We start from the raw sequence: 24,486 nt of genomic DNA on the forward strand, positions 1-24,486 counted from the left end.
AATTCTAGACAAGTTTCTTGCGTACCTTAGTAAGAGATGTAGATAAATGTTAATAATATGATGAAACTAACTTCTTTTAAAGATGGCTGTTATTTTATTTTGGTTGAAGTATATAAAGAAAATCTGGCCTCATACAGATGCATAATTGGAAAAGAGAGGAGTATTTTAATAGCCTTTCAGATAATTTTGAATGTTTTTTGATACCACAGTAAAATTCAACAGTTGATAGTTTCTTGGTTGTGATAGACAAAAACTGTATAAATGAACTTTTCGTACTCTCTACTTTGAAAAGGTCCTTTATCCATGCATGACTTTGTAACATGCACTGGTCATTTAGAAAATATTGGATCACTGAGTTACATACATCGTCCAAACGTTGACACATTATTCAATATCAAAAATTCACATTTTAAAATATCACCACTGTGATCTCATCAGAAAAGTATAAGTTTTGGAAAGTGGTCAAACTTACTTATGTTGTATTCAAATTTCAAAATTCAAACCTGGCAACAAATACTGTTTGATTGTTGTTTTCCTTAAGGAGGCAGGTTCACTTTGTTTATTTTTGAGAAAATGTCTGCCAAATATACAAGCCTGAATAATTTGTCAGTTTTTCTTTCAAGGAAGAGTGATGTTCCATAAGGAAAATAGTTTGTTCAGCTCATAGCTCAAACATTATCATACAAGTACTTTTCTTCAAGACAAGCAGTCATACTTCAGTAAGGGGCAGAAGGTGCTCTATGAGTACTTCCTATGTATCACACCAAGTGTTAAAAAGTTGTATGTATACTTAGGTCAAAATTTAATAAAGTGAATTTTTTTCCTGCTTTCTCATGACACTCTTAAGTGAAACAGTTGTTTTAAGCTGAGTGCGTGATGATGAAAACTACAACGATAACTACTACAGTTTGTTGTCACTGCCTTGACTCAGGCTAGAGGTCAACACCATCAGTGCAAATGGCAACAGTGATAAAAGGCAAAGTTTGTGTTTACATTGATATGAAAACAGTTTTGACCTCATGGACCCCTTGAAAGGGTCTCAGGGAACCTTTTTCGGTAACACAGAGGTTGAGAATTTCTGCTTTAAACCTAAGCAAGAATAGATCTCCTGCTAAATAAAGCAAAGAAAATTAGTTGAATTTATGAAAAATAAATTTTATTTCAAAGGAAGGGGACAACTCTGAAGATTGAAGAGCAATCAATGCAAATTACTTATCCTGAAATAGATTAGAAATAGGGAGGAAAACCCTGAACTTTCTGATTTCCCTGTCTTATCAAGATTCAGAAGGAAATAGCACTAATGCAAATGGTGAAGAGGGAATGAGACCTGAAAGCAGTGGAAAGATGAAAATATAACCTCTAAATTAAAAACCATGAAAAGCAACTTCGACATCATACTTAAGACTGAAAACTTGAATGTAGTCCCATTAAAACCAGGGTGCTTGCTATGACTTGTTATCTAGAGTTGTTCTGGAAATTCTAGGCAACTCATAAAGAAACGGTTTAGAAATTAAAAAGACAGCTATTTCAAATAAAGAGGGGAAATTACAATGTTGAGATATTCATATATCTTTACAAAACAAAAGAGAATCAGTGTGAAAATGAGAGTTCACTAGGGCAGCTAAATACAAAATTCATAGCTTCCCTAAATACCATCAAAAGATCTAGAAATAGTAATTTTTTAAAAAGTATTTTATTTACAGTAGCAACAACAAAAAAATAAGGTGTCTGGGAATACTTTCATCAGGAAGTATGCAGAACCTGTATGAAGAGAACTATAAAACCTTATTCAGAGGTACAAAAGAATACTTGGTCCATGTTATTGGATGGAATATAGTTAAGATGCCATTTCTTATCAAATTAATTTTTAAGCTTAAAGCAGTTCCATTCAAATCACAGCAGGATCTTTTTGTACCTTGACAAAAAATAATTCTGAAGTTCTGGAAGAGTTTAATAAAGTAGCTACAAAACTGTGCTGGAATTTAAGGAATATGAATTCTACTTTGTTTTGAAGCAAAACACACATTTCACACATCCACTCACAGTCTTTCCAATCATGATTAATGATACGCCATCCTTCTAGTTGTTCAGGCCAAAAGTCTTGAGTCATCCATGACTCCTTTCACACTTCCCAGATCCAATTCATGAGCAAATGCATCTACTTTATTGCGGGGGTGGGGGAGGGGGGTGTTAAAAAGCCATACTCTAATGACCACTTCACCCCATTTTCTTAGTCACCACCTGGGTCTGAGCTACCATTATCTTTGCTCTCGATTACTGCAGTATTCTTCTAACTAGTCTTCCTTGCCTTTCCACAACCATAGTGATTCTTTCAAAACATGAGTCAAATAATATTTCCCTTAGAGTAAAAGTCAAAATCGTTACAAGGGCTGAACTAAGTTCTACAGGTCAAATCCTGCCTAGGCCTGTTTTTGTAAGGCTCACGAGCTAAGAATGGTTTTTACATTTCTAAAGGGTTGGTTTAAAAAGCAAAGAAGATTATGCAACAGAGACTTTATGTGGCCTATAAAGCTTAAAATATTTCCTGTCTGGTGCTTTTACCAAAAAATAAATGCCCACCCTTGCCCTGGTCAGTCAGGCCCGTGACCTCAATGGTCCCTTGTCCTAGTATTCCCCCCACATGGGCTTGCTTTTCCTCATGTACTTCAGTCACACTCCTGCCTTATAGCTTTTGCATTGGGCTGTCCCCTTTACCTAGAATGTTCTTTCCCCAACTCTCTGCTTGGCTAACTCCCTTATTGCCTTCAAGTCTTTGCTTAAATGTCACTTTTCACCCAACCCCCTATTTAAAATGCAGCCTAGTCCACAGCATTCCTGTTCCCCCAGTCTTGATCTGATTTTCTGTGTATCACTTAACATCTTTAATATACTTAATGATTTTTTTTTTTTACTAGTTCTTCCCTCTGTTAGAACATAAGCCTTCCAAAGACAGCTCAATAATTATTTTTTATTTATTGAAAATGGAATACAGAGTTAACATAGTTCTGTCAGGGTAACTCTTCTAGACTCTTTATTTCTACTGAATAGGATAAAACATGTATTACTGAGAGTGTTGTAATAATTTGTATGTTGAGTTTATGGCCAATAAGAGGGTATCCCAGCCAGGTATCTTCTGAATTTTATGATGGTGGCCAGGTATCACATTCCCTCGTAGTGCTACCACCCACAGAAATAGATAAATGACCCTTCTCAAGAGATCTACCCTGTTGGTCCTAGTATCTTCCATATAGTTTTGTGTTTATTAATTATCTTCCTCTGTAGTTCAGGATGCTTAGTGGACACTTTTCATGATTGGATGAATAATTATACCCAGTGGATCTGGTTAGTGGATAGCTCTGAGCACCTAGGCAGGGTTTTGGTGATCTGTTGCAGGGTACCGTCCCCAACTTTAAACTTTTAATAACATTTATTGTCACTGATTTATCTGAGGAGAATTAAAAGCTTTAATTAGCAGAGCTTGTGAATGATAAAAATTGGAGAAGTATAGAAAACTCTATAGGTGACTAAATCAGGCACCAAAGAAGGGTCAATTAGCTGGGGGTAGTGGGGCAGGAGTTGGAGGAAGGACATGATTATAACTGATAAAATGCAGTACAGATAAAAGTATAGCTCTCTACTAGGGTCTAAACAGATGAGATACCAAAGGAGAACATAATCACTAAAAATATTTGATTAAAACAAAAGAAGGCAGAGAAAGAGGGAAAAATGGCATTAAGGAACAGATGGAACAAATGGAAAGATGATAAACTCAAATGTACCACATCAATAATCACATTAAGTATAGATGGTCTGAACACCCCAATTAAAAGGCAGAGATTGTCAGGTTGGACAAAAAAGTCCTATCTGGGGGCTTCCCTGCTGGCGCAGTGGTTGAGAGTCCGCCTGCTGATGCAGGGGACACAGTTTCGTGCCCCGGTCTGGGAAGATCCCACATGCCGCGGAGCGGCTGGGCCCGTGAGCCATGGCCGCTGAGCCTGCGTGTCCAGAGCCTGTGCTCAGCAACGGGAGAGGCCACAATGGTGAGAGCCCTGCGTACCGCAAAAAAAAAAAAAAAAAGTCCTATCTGGATGGACCTAGAGATTATCATATTAAGTGAAGTAAATCAGACAGAGAAAGACAAATATCATATGATACCACTTATGTGGAATCTAAAAAAAAATGATATAAATGAACTTATTTACAAAACAGAAATAGACTCACAAACATAGAAACTAAATTTATGGTTACCAAAGGGGGTATAGCAGGGATAAATTAGGGGTTTGGGATTAACATACACACATTGCTATATATAAAACAGGTAAACAACAGGGACCTACTGTATAGCACAGGGAACTGTATTCAATATCTTATAATAACCTATAATGGAAAAGAATCTGAAAAAGAATATTATATATATGTATAACTGAATCACTTTGCTCTACACCTGAAACTAACACAACATTGTAAATGAACTATATTTCGATTTTAAAAAATGGTTAAAAAAAAAATCCTAACTATATGTGCCTATAAGAAATGCACTTTAAAGACAGTGACACAATTAGGTTACAAGTAAAAGGATGGAGAAAGATATACCATGTTAACACTTGTCAAAAGAAAACTGGAGGGGCTCTATTAATATCAGACAAAAATAGATTTCAGATGAAAGAATATTATCCAGGATAGTTATTTCATGATAAAATAGGGGTCAGTTAATCCAAGCGACATAACATTCTTAAATGTTTATGCACCTAATAACAGCTTTAAAATGAAGCAAAATAAAACAAAGCAAAAACTGATAAAACTAGAAGATGAAACAGTCAAATCCACAATTATAATTGGAGATTTCAGTACCCCAATCTCAATGACTGATAGAAGAAGTAGGCAGAAAATCAGCTAGTAAAAGGCTAAATGTATGTGACGTATACCTGTGATCACAACGGAATTAAATTAGACATCAATAACAGAAAGAGCCTTGGAAATATTCCAAAATATTTGGAAACTAAATATCATACTTATAAATAACTTATGGATCAAAGTTATAAATAACTTATGGATCAAAGTTATTTGAGTGGAATAAAAACATATCAGAGCTAGTGAGATGCTGCTAAAGCATTACTCAGAAATTTTATAGCACTAAATGCATATGATAGAAAAGAAAGGTCTCAGCTTCTACCTTAAGAAAGTAGAAAAAGGAGAGCAAATTACAAAGTAAGGAGAAAGGACGTAAATAAAGATCAAAGCAGAAATTAGTTAAATAAAAGCCAGAGAAAACAATAAAACCAAAACTGGTTCTATCAGAAGTTGAATAAAATTGATAAAATCTAGCTAAGACTCATCGGGAGAAAAAACCAATTACTAATATCTGGAATAAGAGAGCTGACATCACTACATATTCTACAGGTATTAAAAGGTTAAAAGGAGGGCTTCCCTGGTGGCGCAGTGGTTGAGAATCCGCCTGCCGATGCAGGGGACGCGGGTTTGTGCCCCGGTCCGGGAAGATCCCACATGCCGCGGAGCAACTAAGCCCGTGAGCCGTGGCCGCTAGGCCTGCGCGTCCGGAGCCTGTGCTCCGCAACGGGAGAGGCCACAACAGTGAGAGGCCCGCATACCGCAAAAAAAAAAAAAAAAAAAAAAGGTTAAAAGGAAATACTATGAATAACTATTTGCCAATAAATTTGACAACTTAGATGAAATAGGCAAATTCCTTGAAAGACACAAATGGCTCAAGCTCACTCAAGAAAAAAATAGATAACCTTAATAGCCCTGTATCTATTAAAGTAATTCAAAATTTAGTCAATAATCTTCCCACAAAGAAAAATCTAGGCACAGATGGCTTCACTAGAGATTTCTACCAAACATTTAAGGGAAATATAACACAATTTCTACACAAACTTTTCCAGAAAATTTATGAGGAAGGAATAGTTCTTAACTCATTCTATGAGTCCACGATTATCCTGATACCCAAATCAAAGACATTACAAGAAAATGATAGACTAATATCCCTCATGAACATCGATGCAAAAATTCTAAACCAAATTTTAGCATTCCTGATAAAAACTCTGCAAACTAGGATAGAAGAGAACTTCCTTGACCTAGTAAAGGGCATCTATAAAAATCCTATGGGTAGAGAATGGACTTGAGGACAGGGGTAGTGGGCAAGGTAAGCTGAGATGAAGTGAGAGAGTGGCATGGACATACATACACTACCAAATGTAAAAAAGCTAGTGGGAAGTAGGTGTATAGCACAGGGAGTTCAGCTCTGGGCTTTGTGACCACCTAGAGGGATGGGATAGGGAGGGTGGGAGGGAGACACAAGATGGAGGTGATATGGGGATATATGTATATGTATAACTGATCTACTTGTTATAAAGTAGAAACTAACACACCATTGTAAAGCAATTATACTCCAATAAAGATGTTTTTTTTAAAAAAAAGGAAATACAACGCCAAAAAAAAAAAAATCCTATAGGTAGCATTATAATAATGGTGAAAGGCTCATTTATCTCTAAGATCACAAGTAAGATAGAGATGTCCACTTTTACCTCTTCTATTCAACTTTGTACTTGGAGATTGCAGACTCTGCAGTCAGGCAAGAAAAAGAAATAAAAGGCATGGAAAGAAAGAAGTAAAAACTGTATTGATGACATGATCACCTACTCAGAAATGCTGAAAATCTACAAAAAAGGTAGTTGAGTTCCTGTATGAGTTTATCAGGGTTACAGGTTATAATATTGATATACAAAGAGCAATTGTATTTCTCTATAGTAGCAATGACAAAACCAAAGTTGAAATTTAAGAGTATCATTTGGAATAGCATCAAAAAATATGAAACACTTAGAGATACTCTGACAAAAGAAATGAAAGACCTGCACACTAAACCTACAAAATATTGCTAAGAGATGAAAGACCTAAGTAAGCGAGAGTTACACCTTATTCATGGGTTGGAAGACTCAATATTGTTAAAATGTCAGTTCCCTCCCAAATGATTTATAACTTCATTGTAATCCCAGAAGACTTTTTAATAGAAATTGACAAGTTGGTTCTAAAATTTATATGGAAATGCAAAAGACCTAGAATAAAACAACTTGGAACAAAAAGTTGGAGGGTTCACACCATCTGATTTCAAGAATTATAAAGCTGGAGTAATCAAAGCAGTGTGATATCAACATAAAGACATATTAGATAGACAAATAGATCAGTAGAACAGAATAGAGAATCCAGAAAGAAACCTACACATGGATGGAAAATTTTTGACAAAGGTGAGAATGTAGTTCAGTGGAGAAAGGACAGTAGTTTCAACAATTGGTGCTGAAACAATTTGATAGCCACATGTGCAAAAAATATGTTGGACCCATGCCTCATACCATATACAAAAATTGATTCAAAATGGGTCACACAACTAAATGTAAAACCTAAAATTATAAAGCTTCTAGAGAACAGGAGAAAAATCTTCATGACCTTGGGATAGGCAAAGAATTCTTAGATATGACACCAGAAGCATACTCAATAAAAGAAAAAAATAATAAATTGGAATTCACCAACACTAAAACCTTCAACTCTTCAGAAGACACTGTTGAAAGCATGAAAAGACAAGTCACAGACTGAGGAAGAGTTTTCCAAAGCATATATTTGATAAAAGATTACATCAAGAATATGTGAAGAACTCTCAAAAAGAAAACAAACAATCCAGTAAAAAAAAATGGATTAAGTATACAGTTCACCAAAGCTGATACACAGATTTCAGATAAGCACTTGAAAAGATATTAATTTTAGGAAATTGCAAAGTAAAGCTATGATGAGATATCACTTCACACCTGTCAGAATGGCTAAAATTGAAAATACTGGCTATATCAAATGCTGGTGGTTATGCAGAGCAACTGCAACTGCTGGTGGGAATGTAAGAGAATACAACCACTTTGGAACAAAGTTTGGCCGTTTCTTGAAAAGCTAAACTTACATCTAGACATTTCACTCCTAGATATTTACCCAAGAGAACGAGAAATACATGTCCATACAAAAACTTCTACATAAATGTTCATAGCAACTTTATTTGGAATATCCAAAATAGGAAATTACCCAGGTGTGTGAATAAACCAGTTGTGACACATCCATAGAATAGAAAGAGTACATAATGTATGATTCCGTTTATACAAAACTCTATGAATAGCCATAATGACAGAAAAGAGATCAGTGATTGCTTTGGGGTTGGCAGGGATGTATGTGGAGGGTTAGAGTAGGGTTGGTGGTATGGGGGGATTACAGTGGAATCATGGTGGTGATGGGCATGTCCACTGTCTTGAGGGCTTCAGAGGTGTGTACATGAGACCAGAGTTATCAAATTGTACTCTTTAAATATGTGTGCTTTGTTGTATGTTAATTATAACTCAGTGAAGAGAGAAAAAGACTCTCTGTGTACCGAGATATAGGTGGCTTAGAAACCACAGATGTTTGCCCTGAGAATAAATAGATCATGTAATAAAGCACCTAAAAAAGACTATTGAAAACCTAGGTTGCAATAATAGAAAAACACTAAATTCAAAGTGATCATCTTCTGCTCTGTGTAGATAAGTCCATCTTTGAGGATGTAGAGAAACCAGAGTGTATTGAGAGGGAGTGACCAAGTTAGTACAGAAATTCAAAGTTCTGCCGTAAGAAACAGTTGAATGAACTGGAGATGTGATGTAGAGAACAAATAAAATTTGAGCCCTAGAACTGTTAGTAAAATGTTTTTAGGGCATCATCTAATTAATATTAGATAAGGGAAGCTTCCAGACAGTGACAGGAGATAGAATTAAGGCCCCGTGAGTGGAGGAGAAACAGGGAGTCCAATTTCATCCTGATATTAGGGAAAATAATAAGTAGAAGTTGACTTCCATGGGAGATCGCAAGGTTCCCGTCTCTGGATATGTATTGGTGTGGGCTAGGTGGTCACTTAGGTCTTTTAGAAGGAATTCAAGCTTTGTACGATTGACACATTGTTATATTCAACGCCATATTTTGCAAGGTGCCTTTGTAGAGAATAGGCCTCCGTCTTATTTTGAGGTAGAATTATTTGTTGTTGTTATTCTCATGATCCACATGAAGAAAGCTCTTGTTTCCTAGGACAGCTGTTATATTCGAATCAGAGGTGGTATTCACTCCTAGCTCTGCCAAACCCATGGTAAAATTTAGTCTGTTTCTGCTTTATTCATTATATCCATGGGCATTTTCTCATTCATTTCTTGTGATCTTGTAGACAAAGTGATAAATATAACATTTGAGTGTTTCTTTCTTTCTTTGTAGTGTGTTGATGTTTTTACTTGTTCTGTATGGTACACAGTTGCCATGTTAAGACTTGTCTATAATACAAATAGATTACTCCCTTAGGGACTGTGCCATACCTTTTAAAGAGAATTTGAAAACTACCTTCCTTATGCTTTTAGAAAACACGGTTTATCTTACCATCCCTATTTTTAGGTAAGTGGGGCATGGGAGTGGGGTGGAGTGGAATTTGTTCTTCCATTGCTGACAGCCCCATAGATCTGCATACATAATGACTGGTTACACACTCTGCCCACTGCACGCTATGTAAAGAAGGTATAGCTGCCTTGCTCAGCGTATCCTTGGTTCCCTTCATCACTGTGAATGCACGTGTTCACAGTGTTGAATAGCTATATTCACTCATTTCATGAGAGGAGTAAGTTTGCTGGCATATTTAAGAGGGGGGAAGGGAAGAGCCTTTTCATAGCATAGCCATTTAACAGTGACTCATGGTTACTAAACTTGTTTAGAGTAATCTTTGACACCAGAAGGTTATTAATAGGTTTTTTTTTTTTAAGTCCATGATCTTTCAGCTTAGTATACGCAGACATTTTCTTTAGTAGAGAGGCACATATGTGTGTAGGATTTTTTTTTAATTTAGAAATTAATATGATAATAGAATTGGTCTCATTATTAAGTATTTGGCACCAGCAATGTTTCTCAGTTTACTTTTAGATTCCATCTCACATCCTTTATCTTAATTTACTTTAAGAACCTCCTTTTTTAAATGAGATCATCTAATCCCTTTTTGAGAATGAATTAATATTTAAGGCAGTAAAATAGATTGGTATATATTTAGAGGACTTGGTTTAAAATGATTCTTTTGCTAAAGAGTGGGTATAAAGAAACTCAAAAAAAAGAGAAGAATATAAGACAAAATAATAAATGATTTAAGCCCCCTCCTCCTCAAAAAATCTGGGTTCTTTGAGGCATTTCTCAATAATAATAGCTAGTTACATGTAAATTATACATGAAATTATAATATAAGTTACATGTAAATTATACACTTGATTGTGTAAACTAATAGGGAACAGAAGCAAGGAAAATTCTGCTTAATCATTTCAAAATTGTTTCTAAAAAAGATGACTATAAAGAATGATTCGCATTTGAATTATGTTCCTTATGCTGAGTTCCATCCTTACAGTAGTTAGCAGGGCAGGTTTTTTTGCAAAACATAACAATAGGAGTAATTACTGTCATCACTTCCATTGTCATCTTTTGCAAAAGATTCCCAACTTGATTGAATCCATAGACATTTTAGTGCCCTTATATATATATATATATGGACAGATAGATGGATACATGGATCAAGTTTTGTCCCTGTTCTTAAGGAGTTTATAATCTAGTAGAGGAAATAGGTATGTAAAATAATATAGTGTAGAGATACTTGGAGGTTTGAGTGAAATTCTGTGGGAACCAAGAGGATAAAGCAGTTACTGCCTCTGTCAGAGACGGGTACATTGGATAGCATTCGGTGACATTTGAAGTGGTTTAAAGGTGCTTGGCAGGCAGAGAGTGAGAGGGAACAGAGTGTGAAACAGACTAAAGCATGGCATATCCAGAAAACAGTGACAAGTTTAGGGTGACTATAGGAGTTACTAGAGGAGAATGGAAGGAATGAAGCTAGAGATGTAGATTGTGGTAGATTGGAAAGCACCTTGTATACAACCTAAAGATAGACTGAGGGAGCTGAAGAAATCTGTGGTGGTGGTGGTTGTCCTGCTTTGTTTTAAATCTTTATTGTTAGATAATTTTTAATTCACAGGAAGGTGCACAAAAGTATACAGGGTGATCCCATGTACCTTACATCCAGTTTCCTGCAGTGGTAACCTCTTACATAACTATATACAGTATCAAGACCAGGAAGTTGACATTGGTGTAGTCCACAGGCCTTATTCACATTTCACCAGCTTTATAGTTTTGTGAGTGTATGTGTGTAGCTCTGTGCAGTTTTATCACATGTGTAACCACTACCACAATCAAGATGCAGAGCTCTTCCATAACCACAAGGGCCCCTCTTGCTATCCCTTTATAGCCACACCCATCTCCTCTCCCCCATCTCTAACCCTTGCTGGCAACCACTAATCTGTTCTCCCAACCTATAATTTTGGTATTTCAAGAATGTTTTATAAATAGAATCCTATAGTATGTAACATTTTAAGATTGGCTTTTTTGCCCATTCAGCTTAATTCCCCATAGATCTGTGCAAATAGTTGTGAATATCAATAATTACTTTTGATTGCTGAGTAGTATTCCATTCCATGAATGTACCATAGTGTGTACATAGGGTAAACGTTTAACCATTCACTCTTTGAAGGACATCTAAACTGTTTCCAGTTTGGGCTGTTACAAATAAAGCTACTATGAACATCTTCATACAGGTTTTGTGTGAGCATGAATTTTCCTTCCTGCAGGATAAATGCCCAAGAGTACAATTCTTGGGTAAGATCATGTTTAGTTTTATAAGAAACCCACCAACGTCTTGCCCATTGCATTCCCACTAGAAATGTTTCAAAGTCAGAGATGGGGGGAGATTGGAAGTGTCGTAAGGATGGACATAATGGCAGAAGACTATCTTGATAAGAGGGCTCTGATGACAAGGAAAGCTTAAGGGTCAGGAGGAGAAGCAAGATGTGAGACTAGATTTCTGAGGGAGGATTGAAAGGATTTGATGGGTGTCCACATTTAACTTCAGGTTCACATGTCCTTTGGCCTTTCCTTCTACCCACCAGATATCTTTCAGAGCATGAGTGAACAAACTGTGGCCCAGGTTAGCCCATTACTTGATTTTGTAAATAAAGTTTAATTGGAACACAGCCATACCCATTCATTGACTCATGGTCTGTGGCTGTTTTCCTGCTGCACTGGCAGAGTTGAGTATTTGTGACAAAGACCATATGACCCACAAAAAGAGAGCTACCTACATATCTAAAGAAACTCGATAAGATACTTCTTTTAAAATTTTATTTATTTATTTTTGACTGCGTTGGGTCTTGGTTGCAGCGTGTGGGCTTCTCATTGCAGTGGCTTCCCTTGTTGGGGAGCACAGACTCTAGGCTCGCGGGCTTCAGTAGTTGTGGCATGTGGGCTCTAGAGCACAGGCTCAGTAGTTGTGGCGCACGGACTTAGTTGCTCTGCGGCATGTGGGATCCTCCCGGACCAGGGACTGAACCCGTGTCCCCTGCATCAGCAGGCGGACTCTCAACCACTGCGCCACCAGGGAAGCCCCATTTTGCCTTGTTTTTTAAGGGTTTTTTATTAACCATTTAAAAAAATTGAAGTATAGTTAATTTACAATGTTGTGTTAGTTTCAGGGGTACAGCAAAGTGATTCAGATATATATATGTGTGTGTATATTCTTTTTCAGATTCTTTTCCATTATAGGTTATTACAAGATATTGAATATAGTTCCCTGTAGTATACAGTAGATCCTTGTCGTTTATCTGTTTTATATATAGTCGCGTATATGTGCTAATCCCGAACTCCTAACTTACTGCTCTTCCCTTCCCCGCACTGTCCCCTTTGGTAACCATAAATTTATCTTCTGTGTCTGTGAGTTTGTTTCTGTTTTGTAAATAAGTTCATTTATATCATTTTTTTAGATTCCACATAGAAGTGACATCATATGATATTTGTCTTTCTCTGTCTTACTTCACTTAGTATGACAATCTCTAGGTCCATCCATGTTGCTGCAAATGGCATTATTTCATTCTTTTTTTATGGCTGAGCAATATATTCTTGTTTTGCTTTTAAACTTAATGTTCCACAAACGTGCAGAGGGTGCTCTGGAGAAGCAGGCAGGCCATGGTTTCTGGTGTTCTTTCTCCCTTCATCCACTTTTTCAATTTTACCTTATCCTTATTTGTGTATTAGGGTTCTACACAAGATCTTTCTTTTTTTCCCCCGGTACGCGGGCCTCTCACTGTTGTGGTCTCTCCCATTGTGGAGCACAGGCTCCGGACGCGCAGGCTCAGCGACCATGGCTCACGGGCCCAGCCGCTCCGCGGCACGTGGGATCTTCCCGGACCGGAGAACGAACCCGCGTCCCCTGCATCGGCAGGCGGACTCTCAACCACTGCGCCACCAGGGAAGCCCCTACACAAGATCTTTACTTTGAAAAATGATGGCAGCAGGATTAGGACGTGTGATTATCAGTAGCCCCCAAAGGCACTTTAAAACCACTGATTTCGATGACCTCTGACATCTCTTCAACACTTAAGATATTGTGATACCATACTGAGGCATCCCTTCAGACATAACATATTCAACTCAAAAATTCATTTTCTCCGGCCCAGAATTGGTCTCTCTCTTCCTGACTGGTTTAAGAAATATTGCCTTTCTGGCTCAAAACCTTAGAGTCCTCAGATTCTTTCTCTTTACTTAAGTATCTTTTTGACGGAGTCCTGTTCGTTTGAAACCATTACTTGAGAGGAGAGGAGGCCGAAATTTTCAGGTTCTCCCTCTTTCCCTTTTTGTAAGCACTCTGTAGGTAATGTGGGAGCGTGGGTGTGTGGGTACGTATGTGTGTGCAAGAGATCTCTGCTTCCTTCATTAAGCCTGATAGTTTTAATTGATTTCTATATTTCTATCTATATGAAGTGTTATGTTTTAGTAATATGTTCATTCCAAAAATTCAGAAAATTCAACAGAGTATAAAAGGCAAAATAAAGCTCATCCTAATTCCACTCCCACATGAAATGACTACTGTTAAGACAGTGGGATATCCTCACAGATTCTCATGCATATTCTAGCTCTCTCCCTCTCTTTCTGGGGCCGGTAAGTTACTAAACACGAGGTCATGCTATTCTAGGTCCTGGTTTGTTTTTTAATTTAAAAAATTTATTTATTTATTTATTTATTTTTGGCTGTGTTGTGTCTTCGTTGCTGTGCGTGACTTTCTCTAGTTGTGCCGAGTGGCGGCTCCTCTTCGTTGCGGTGCGCGGGCTTCTCATTGCAGTGGCTTCTCTTATTGCAGAGCACTGGCTCTAGGCACGCGGGCTCAGTAGTTGTGGGCACGGGCTTAGTTGCTCTGCAGCATGTGGGACCTTCCCGGACCAGGAATCGCGCCCGTGTCCCCTGCATTGGCAGGTGGATTCTTAACCATTGCGCCACCAGAGAAGTCCCTGTTTTTTAATTTTAATGTTAACATATTTGCATGTCAGTATAGGTCTGCTTAATTGTTTTTAAAGCTTGCGATAATCTTCCATTTTATGGGTACACCAGGATTTAACCAGTTCAGTGGGATAGCTTTTAGTTCTGATCCTTTGCTATTGTAAATGACACTGCTTGTACTTAATTATCTATTTCCCCAGGGTAAATTCCCTAGAAGTATAATGGGTGATTCAGAGGGATTGCACCTTTTAAGGCTTTTTGATACATTTTGCTGAATTGACCTCCAATAAAGTTGTACCAGTATATTTTTCCACCACCAGTATATCTTCTAGAAGTCTTTGCCTCTGATAGAAGGGGAAAAATGTTTCATCATTTTAAGTTAATATTATGATAAAGTAGAATATTTTCTTTTAAGGTTATTAACCTTTTAATTTCTGAATTAGCCGTATCTATACTTTAAACGTTTTACTCTTGCCGTGTTTAAGTGTGCTTTGTATATTGGTAAGTTAGGCTTAACAAGTACCTTTATCTATTAAAAATTGGGAGCCACGGGGAGGGCAGACCCAGCGTTGTACTCCAGCAGATAAACCCTGTACCGCCATCTGTGATTAGACGTCTCTCACCGTAAGGCCAGTTTGGGATCTACTGAGTAGTTGGGCCTTGTTGAGCCCAGAAGAGGTGTGGGTGATAAGGGCTCTGAGCACTTCAGGGATGTGGTCTGGAAGCATTAGTGGGTGAGTGAGTAGTTTCCCTGGTCTTCTAAAAATGTGTTTTTGGATCACTACTTGGTATCTGAGTGGTTGTCACTGATCACGGTAAAATGGTACAGGGATGGGTACTGTGGAAACATTGGGTTTAAGGCAAGAGATTTAGTATGAAATCTGAATTCTTGGAAGTCTTGAAATAGGGCACTTGTACAAATGTTTGGCTTGCTAGTTGCTTTTTTTCCACCTCGTATTTTTTTAAAGAGAAAACAGGCAGTGGGAAGTCTCACAGCCTTAGTTCTAATTGGGGAAATCATTATGGGCACCTTAAAATTTTGAAGTAGTTACTTGTCTCCTCACCCTGGGAGGCGAAGAAGTATAGTTCTGATATTGTAACTAGTGAAGTGAGAGTAGTAGGTGTGAACTTTGGAATATTGGTTACTGCTTAAGTAGATCCTGTACATTAAATTGTTTAAATTTTTAAGTGTTTTTTAAAGATACTAATCAGAAATAAAGTCATTACCAACTGGTCGTTTGTGGAAGTCAGTGAGGCTTCATGGCACAGGATTAATATGCCTGCCCCGCACCCTACCCCAGCCTTGACTCTGAGAAGCTCTGCCAAGCCTCAGACTCTTTCCTCCGTGACTCTGCTCAACTGGGTGTCCCCAGACTCCCACTATATATATGGCTGCTTAGTAGAATCAAACAGGGTAAACCACTTCTCAAAAGCCACAAGAAAACAATCAGGAACTTAAAAGTCTGTCTCTCTCACCAAGACGAGTCAGCAGTGTGTGAGTTAGCGAGGCACGGTCCACATCGTTTTCCAGTCAAGTGAGTGGGCTTATCATGTGGGGGGTGCTTCTCTCACATGTTTCTCTTCATCACCATGTATTTATAAAAACAGTCGGCTACTGTTAGTAGACTGTACCCGTGAAACATAATATGAGGCTCACTGGCCACATAAGTGTAGCATCTGTGTCTCAGAACACCATGTTCTACTGATGAAATGTTCTAGACAATTCAGTCATTTAACAAAATCATGAAGTCATACCGTGTGTAAATCACTGTCTCAGTCACATTGCGGGGAGGAGGGTATAAAGAAGTGTAAGCAAGCCCTTTCTAAAGCTCTTGAATGCATGTTAGGGAAATGAGAGGTGCAGATGAGAAGATAGAGCACTGCAAGGCCAGGGGCTGAGACAAGCTAGCAACTGCTGTGGCATCAGGAGGAGAACGGCAGGAGGGGGGGTGGGCTGTGAGTGGGGAGAGGAGTAGTGTGAGCATTTGGGGCCACTTGGGAAGAGAGTGAGAGTAGATGACAGGGCAGAAGCGAATTGGGAGAACCTTTATTTGGAATTTGAGATCTTAAGGAATGGAATAGATCCCACCAGGCGTCGGGCCCAGCAACCTTGCATGAGGCCACACAGCTGGCAAAATTGCAAGGGGGGACTTGAGGCAAGGCCAGCCTCCTTTACATGTGGGGACCCTTTCCGCAGCACACATACATAGAGCCGTCAGCCTGGGGATTACGGAGGGCTGCCTCTTACCTGTGAAGTAAGAGCAAAATAAGAGGATTGATTAGCTTTTAAGACTGATAAAATGATTGCAAAAGAGTACCCATCACCCTGCTTCCCCAGATGTTAACGTTTTATGTAGCCACGGTGCAGTGATCAAATCAGGAAGCTAACATTGATACAATACTGTTGACTAATCTGCAAACCTTTTTCACATTTCCACAGTGTCTGCTATTCTGGACCAAGACCAATTCAGGATCACACGTTGCTTTTAGCTGTAACGTCTACTTAGTCTCCTTTAATCAGGAACAGTTTCTCTGTCTGTCTTTGACGTTCATGACCTTGACACTTATGAAGAATACCGGCCACTTATTTTGTAGAATGTTCCTTAATTGGGGTTTGGCTGATGTTTCCTCATGATTCAATGCAGGTAATGCCTTTTTGTCAAGAAAGACCGCAGAAGTGATGCCGTGCCCTTTGCAGCGGGTCCTTTCAGGAGGCACACGAGGCCAGTAGTCTCAGTACGGTTCATGATGATCGCATGGTTCAGAGGCGTCTCCATGTAAAAGTACTATTTTTCTTTTGTCATTTAGTAACTCTCTTAGGGGAGTGAGCATCTTTGTTTAAAATTTCCCCAGGTGATTCTCGTGTATCTCCAGGGTCGAGACAGAGGATGGCAGAAATACATCAAGGTGGATCAAGGAAGTCGAAGATGTTTTCCCTAGAAAGTCTTATTTCAGTATGGGGGAGGTGAAGCTAGATGTTCGGATGTGGAGCAGAGAAAGAGAACTAAGTTCTGTGGTGGAAAGTGAAGCAGTTTTGAAGTATTTGCTGCTGGGAGTAACTGCTTGAAAAATCAATCCAGTTTGAAGGAATGTTTCTGGCTGGAGTGAAAGCAGTTGAACAGCATGAATTTTAGTGAACCAGGTGTGCACAGGTTCCGTCACTTTCTCTACCCTGGGGGCCGAAGTAGAGAAAGTCTTCAGTAAAGGACATCCCACATTGTTTAGGGGAGCAAGAGACCTGGAGCTGTGAGCATGGGTAGCCCTGAAACTTTCCGTCTTGACAGGTAACATGGTCATTAAGGAGCCCAGTGGATCAGGTGTCATGATGATCTCAGCAGCTTGACCATGGTACAGTGTGTGAGGAGCTGTAAGTGTGAACTGCTTGGTAGGTGTGAGGAGACAAGCAGGGAGGTGGCAGATAAGGAGGATGTGGTCAGAGAGGCAGAGAACATACTGAGATAATGCAGGCTGGCCAGAGAGGGGGCACTGAGCAGGGTCACTCATGTGAATGCTGATGAAGGGAACCAAGTGAAGTCTAAACAAGAACAGCCAAGTTTATTTATTCTGTATGTGGTGTCTTCATTCAGTAAATTCTTGCTGCATCACCTTTTCCGGTGAATCACTTAATTTCATAAGCTTTTCTGATTATCTTTTAGTAATATTTGGTCATGTTTATTTCTTTTTCAAGCTTTTTAAAAATCAACTTGTAATTGTGTTCAACTTGTAACGGGGAACAGAACTCACAAATGGTTGAGATATACATAAAATTAGAAGTCATCAATTGAAATATGAACTTGATTGCTCTCATGTATCAGGACTGTTAATAAACAGTAGAGTTGATGAATTGTAGTTTTTCTTTTATATCATGCTGCTGGTTGTCCTGTGTTGATGGTAACTAACCATGGAAATGCCCAGGTTTGGAAGTCTCTTGTCCTCAGTGCCATTCTCTACTTCTAGTAGTTTGAGTAGCCTTTTATCTGTTAAGCCCAATTCTAGTCTTTAGCTTTCTATCTGGCAGTGTTTGTGGCACTGGTTTTCAAGGTGTGGTTGGTAGAGCTATTTACATGTGTAGACCTATACACAACACTTAGTTATTTGTTAGAAATCTTTAAAATTTAGGGGGGATGTGTGGGGAGGAGTGAAAGGAGGGAAACAGAAGCAGAAATTAGATAAGCCAATTGTTACCAACTTAGTAAACACTTTGATCTATTTCTCTCATTCCCTCTGTCATTTTGCTCTTAAAAAATTAACATGTGAACTGTAAAACATTCAAACAAATCTGAAACACAGAAAGTGCAAAGTGAAAGTTTTCTTCTCGCCCCTCCCCATGGGCATATTGTACTCAGTTCGGTGTGTATCCTTCCAGACTGTTTTCTCTGAGGAAACAGGGAGTTAGGTTCCAGGTTCCTTGCTCACCACTGAAACTGTCAGGTAGATTTCCTTAACTTCTCTTGGTGAGGTGTTGCAGAGTGTCCTTCCTTCAGCTCCCTGTATCTGCACTACTTTTTTAGAGGAATTCCTTGACTTTATGGTGTGAGAGCGTCACATTACCTTGCATCCAGTGTTCATCTGGATGTTCTATCCCAGTGATCACGTACGTATCCTCCTGGTTAGCCACTCGTCAAGCACGTTTGGAGCGCCTGCAAGCACTGGGCTCCTAATGGAGCAGGAGGAAACAGACGTTAATTAGAAATACAAGGAAGAGCAGAGTCATGAACAACTGTGAGAGACACTATGAAGCAGCACCGGGTAGTAGGAGAATGTGTGATAGAATTGGCTTCGAAGGACTTCTCTGAGGAGGTGATCACTGAGCTGAGCAGTGAAGGAAGAGTGGGGCTTGGCCAGGAGGTGGGGCAGAATGTGAGCCCAAAGAGCATTGTGGGCAAAGGCAACCACACGTGCAGGGACCCGAAAGGAGCCCGGTGTGACCAGAGCTTTGGTGTGGAGATGGTGGAGGTGGAATTGCAGGGCATGGTAAGGCCAGAGAGGTAGGGTCAGACCATGCAGGGTTTTATGGGCCATGTTAAAAGGGAATTTTCTCCATCCTAAGAGCAATAGGTAACTGAAGCATTTTAAACACAAAGATTTAAGCATTTTAAGACAAAGGATTTAAGCACAAACCTTAATCATATTTGTGCTGTGAAAAGATCATTCTAATTGTGAGGTGGAAAACGGACTGTAGGGAATTCAGGGAAACCGGTCAGTAGGCTCCTTAGTAGTCCAGACAAGAGTTATGGGGACTTGGGTGGTGATGGTGGAGTGTAAATGGATGGATTTTGGAGACTTGGTGATGAATTAGATATTGGGGCAGGGTGAAGAAGAGGGAGGAGTCGAGGATGAGTCCTAAGTTTCTGACACGTTATAAGAGCGTCAGTAGTGGCATCTCATTCCCAGAAATAGGGAACAAGGGAAGAGCATAGGCTTTGGGGCAAGAGCATGAGCTGTGTTCTAGATACATTAGGTTTGAGGTACCTTGAGACATCCAAGTAGAGACACTTCTAGCAGGTTGCTTAATATACTAGTAAGAGAACTGGATTAGAGATAAGAATCTGTGAGGCATCTGCATTTAGGTGTTAATTAAAGTTGTGGGTGTGGATGAGGTCACCTAGGGAGAGATGGTAGAATGAGAAGAAGAGGGCCCTGTACTCTGCCTAGAGGAATTCCCAATATTTAAATGGCCCATTCAAGGAGGATGAGCCAAAAAAGAGACACAAGGAGCAACCAGGGAGACAGGAAGAAAGAAAATAGGGTGTTGCTAAGTCACAGAGGACAGGGAAGAGAGGTTTTAAAAGCAGCTGTAATCAACTTCAAATGCTGCCAAGAGCTCACGTGTGATGAAGACTAGAAATCGTATTTAATGGCAGGCAGGTCATGGGTGACTCTAAAAGCTATAAAGTACTAGCTGTAGAAGCCTCACGGGATTGGGCTGAAGAGTAAATAGGAAAGAGATGTGGACTGTAACAGACACAGGGAGGTGTTCTGAGAGACTTACTTATGGGTGGGCAGTAGCTGGGAGGGGATTATGGAGTCAAAGGAGAGCTTGTTTAGTTTTGTTAGTGGGAATCTAATAGATCATATTTAAAATTGAGTTTGGGGGAATGAAGTAAGAGGGGAGTCAACTATATGAGGAGATAAGGTAACAGACAGGATGAGATCCTGAGAAGGCAGGAGATGAGTGGAATCCAGAAGCAAGGAGGGTTAATATAGGTAGGTGAGTATAATGGTTAGCAGAGGAGAGAATTCAATGGTGTTTTCCTCCCCACTCATAATGTAGGTGACAGTGTCATCTGCTGAAAGGGAAGAAGAGGGCTTTATGTGTGAATCCAGGGTGCCTTTCATCTTAGAAGCACCATACGTCGCTTTCTATTTCCTTCTCTCCTCCATTTTTTAAAAACAGCTTTTTTGAGATACAGCTTGCATATCATATAGTTCACCCATCTAAAGTGTACAATTCAGTAGTTTGTAGTTTATTCACCGATAATTGCAGCCATGAACAACACAATCAATTTTTAAAATTCCATCTCCTCAAAAAGAAACCCCGTACTTTAGCTATCACTCCCCTTCCCCCAACATAGTGAACATTTTGACCTTCATCTTCTGTTCACAGTGAGCGCTTCTTCTTCATCCTTTGCTATCAGAAAGCATAGAGTGTGGTCTGATCTCAGATTTAAAATCATTTCACGATTTCAAAGCAGAGTATAAAGTGAGACACATGAAGGGTTATTAAGAACCTCAAAACTTTGATCTAGTCAGAGAAGCAGCGGGGGCTAATAAGGTCTATGACGTAGGGTCACTGAATAAATTCAGCAGATAATATACTCAGAAAACCTACTAAATGTCAGATTCTTCCCGGTCAAAGAGAATCATGTTAAGAATAGAGATTAATAAAATGAAATTGAAAAGGCAACACATGTAATTAGATTATAAGAGAACATTTACTGTTGATAAATGATTTTTATCTCCTGGCCCAGAAAAAGTACATTCTGGGGTACTTAAAATTTACATATGGAATGACAACAAACCGCTGTCAGAAATCTAAGACATTAACAGAATAGGGTAGTAACAGCAGACTCAAAGAGGTGAAGATTCTGCTTACATTGATACTGAATAAGGTTTCATAATGGGATTATTAGGAAGATACTTTGTAAGCATTTAGAAAAGAAAACAGTAGTCAGTAGAAATCAGCATAGACTTAAGTAAAACGGTCGCACCAAATTAACTTTATTTAATTTCCTTATATTCAGGAAATGTGGAAGAAATAGTATATTCTTATTTTATCAAAGTATTTAACAAAAAGCCTTTTGAATATCATTTGGAAATAAGTGTATGTGTAAGTGGCTGAACAGCCGTGCCCAAAGATTACTTATACATCGTTACTGAAAAGAGCATGATGATTCAAAGGACATAATGTTAGGCTCCATTCAGTGACTTCCTTTTCAGCGTTTTGGTTAATGATTGAGGCCATGGGAGGCATACCTACCTATCAGATTTCAGATGATACAAATATGGGTACAATAGCTGGCATTTTGGATGTCCTTCAGAATTCAGAAATACCTCCACAGTGTTGAATGATGGGCTGTTAATGAGATTAAATTAAATAGTGAGAAGAGTTAAAGCCATCATTGCCGTGTTTATTCCGAAGATCTGGCTTTGAATGAATTATATGATACAATTGCAAAAATTCTTAAAGGTAGCCCTGAGCTACATTAAATTTGCAACATGTGCAGGGAAATGGTGTTCCAGTGTCTTGTGCAGCATTCCATCTGTATCGAGTTGAAACATTAATCCTGTCTTTCTTAGGAGGATAGTTAAAGTAGCTGAGAGGAGGTTTTTCTGGAGAAGACTATTTAAGGAAGACAGGCAAGCTGTTTTCAATGAGGAGCCTTTACGTGGAAGAGAAGTTAAGATACTGCCTTACCTGCAGTGCATACCCAGGACCAGCAGACACTATAGTGAGGCAATGTTTGTTTCACTATGAAATTTTCTAACAGCTGTCTGATTCTAAAGTCTGCTAATGCTGCATTACTGGACACTGGAAATATTTAAGGTGAAGCAATGTGATTAGAAGGTTGTAGAAGGGAATACCTTGGACCTCGATGATTCTTTAGGTACCATTAAAGGCTGATGATGTCCTCTGAGTCTGTGCTAAGTAATCTCCCTGAAGTAATTTCTGGTCATAAATATTTCAGTTTATTTAGCTTTTTATAGCCTTTATGTTTTTCACGTATCTTTAGTATTCTACTTTGTTGGCTTATTAGCTATAACTGTTGGGTTTTTTTAGTGGTTTTTTTAGGACTTACACTGTATGCCTTTTAACTTGTGGTTTGTCTTCAAGAAATATTATACTGCTTCATGTATAAAAACCTTAACACTTCCCCCCCTTGGAGCTATTGTTGCCACATATTCTTGCTCTACATATGGCATAACCCCCAAATACAGTTATTTATGCTTTAAACAGCCAGTTGTCTTTTAGAGACTTTTTTTTTTAATAATGGAAAAATCTTTTCAGTTCATCTACATTTCTGTCTCTGGTGCTCTTCTTCATTCTTTTCTGTATACACAGATTTGCATCTTGAATCTCTTCCTACCTGTAGGACTTCCTTAAACGTTTCCTATAGTGCAGGTCTGCTGGTGACAAAATCTTCCAGCTTTTCTGTGTCTTAAAAATTCGTATTTTACCTTCATTTTTGTATAATATTTTTACTAGGTATAGAATTCTACAATGACAGTTTCGTTTTGTTTTTTTCCCCAGAATTTTAATGATGTTCCTCCACTATACATCATTTATGTCAAGAAGTCTGTTATTTTTTGATTCTTTGTCTGTAATGTTTTTCCCCCCTCTGGTTGCTTTCAGGATTTTCTCTTCACTGAATTTAAGCAATTTGATTATTCTATGCCTTGGCGTCGTTCTCTTCCTGTTTCTCGTGCTTAGGATTTTTTTTTGAACTTCTTGGCTCCATGGAATTATAGTTTTCATCAAATGTGGAAATTTTTCAGCCATTATGTCTTCACATATTTTGTCTATCCTTCCCCTCCTTTGGGGACTGCAGTTACACATGTATTAGACTGCTTCCCGTCATCTGTAGCTCACTGCTGGGCTGTCTTCTTTCTCCCTCTCTTCGTGTTTCATTTTGAATAGCTTTTATTGCTCTGTCTTCACGTTTACTAACCATTTCTTCTGCACTGTCTGCTCTGCTATTGATCCCCTCCAGTGTAATTTTTATTTCAGAAATTTTAGTTTGTATTTTTAAGTGTTTGATTTTAGTGGCGTGTTTTTATGTCTTCCATACCTTTACTTAACACGCTCGTTTTTTCCCTGTACGTACTGACTATAGTTATGGTAACTTTTAATGTCCTTGTTTGATTTCTACCATCTGTGTCACTTTGCAGGGCTGTTACTGTTGACTGTTTTTCCTCCTCATTATTGGTTGTGTTTTCCAGTTTTGATTCTTTCCAGGCTTGCTTTTAAGCTTTTTGGAGAGCAGAGTTTAGTTCAGGGCTAATTTTTTATAACAGCAGAGACAAAATCCTTTGAGAGCTCTGCTTTATTCCTGTGAATATGAGGTTTTCCATCCGGTTGATGGGAGCCTTGCGTGAGCTCCATGGCTCTGTTCCCTGGCCTTGGGTACTGACTCACACGCGTGTGCTGACCAGTACTCAGAGTAGCAAGTGAGTCTTTGCAGGTCTCTGACACTGTCTTCAGTGTAGCTGTCTCCTCTCTGGTACTTCGCCCTGCAAAAGTACCAAGTCTCCTTGGCCTCCATAGGTTCCCAGCTCTGTCTCCTCATGTGAGATTGCCTGTTCTGCCTGGCTTCCCTCTTCCTGTGATGTGGCCTGGACATTTTCTCCAGGCGGGCAGTAAGCTAGGGCAGTTGTGAGGTTCGCTTCCTGTGTTTCCCTTCTCTCAGGAATCACTCTCCTGTGCTGCCTGAAGTTCAGTGTTTAAAGTTCATTGTTTCAAATATTTTCCTCCAATTTTTGGTCTTTTTCATAGGGGAAGGTAAGTCTGACCCTTGTTTTTCATCTTGCCAGAAGTGGAAGCTTTTTAGTGACTTTTTACTTATTGCTGATATT

The 24,486-nt window shown here is 38.9% G+C and overlaps 1 protein-coding gene across 2 annotated transcripts in view; it reads left to right on the forward strand.

Moving 5' to 3' along the window:
- The window catches only part of CAB39 (calcium binding protein 39), an 88,646-nt gene that overhangs the window by 38,755 nt on the left and 25,405 nt on the right, over positions 1-24,486 (forward strand). The gene's annotated exons all lie outside the window — the stretch shown is intronic.

The sequence above is a fragment of the Kogia breviceps genome, chromosome 2 (assembly GCF_026419965.1).
Source record: "Kogia breviceps isolate mKogBre1 chromosome 2, mKogBre1 haplotype 1, whole genome shotgun sequence".
NCBI lineage: Eukaryota > Metazoa > Chordata > Mammalia > Artiodactyla > Physeteridae > Kogia > Kogia breviceps.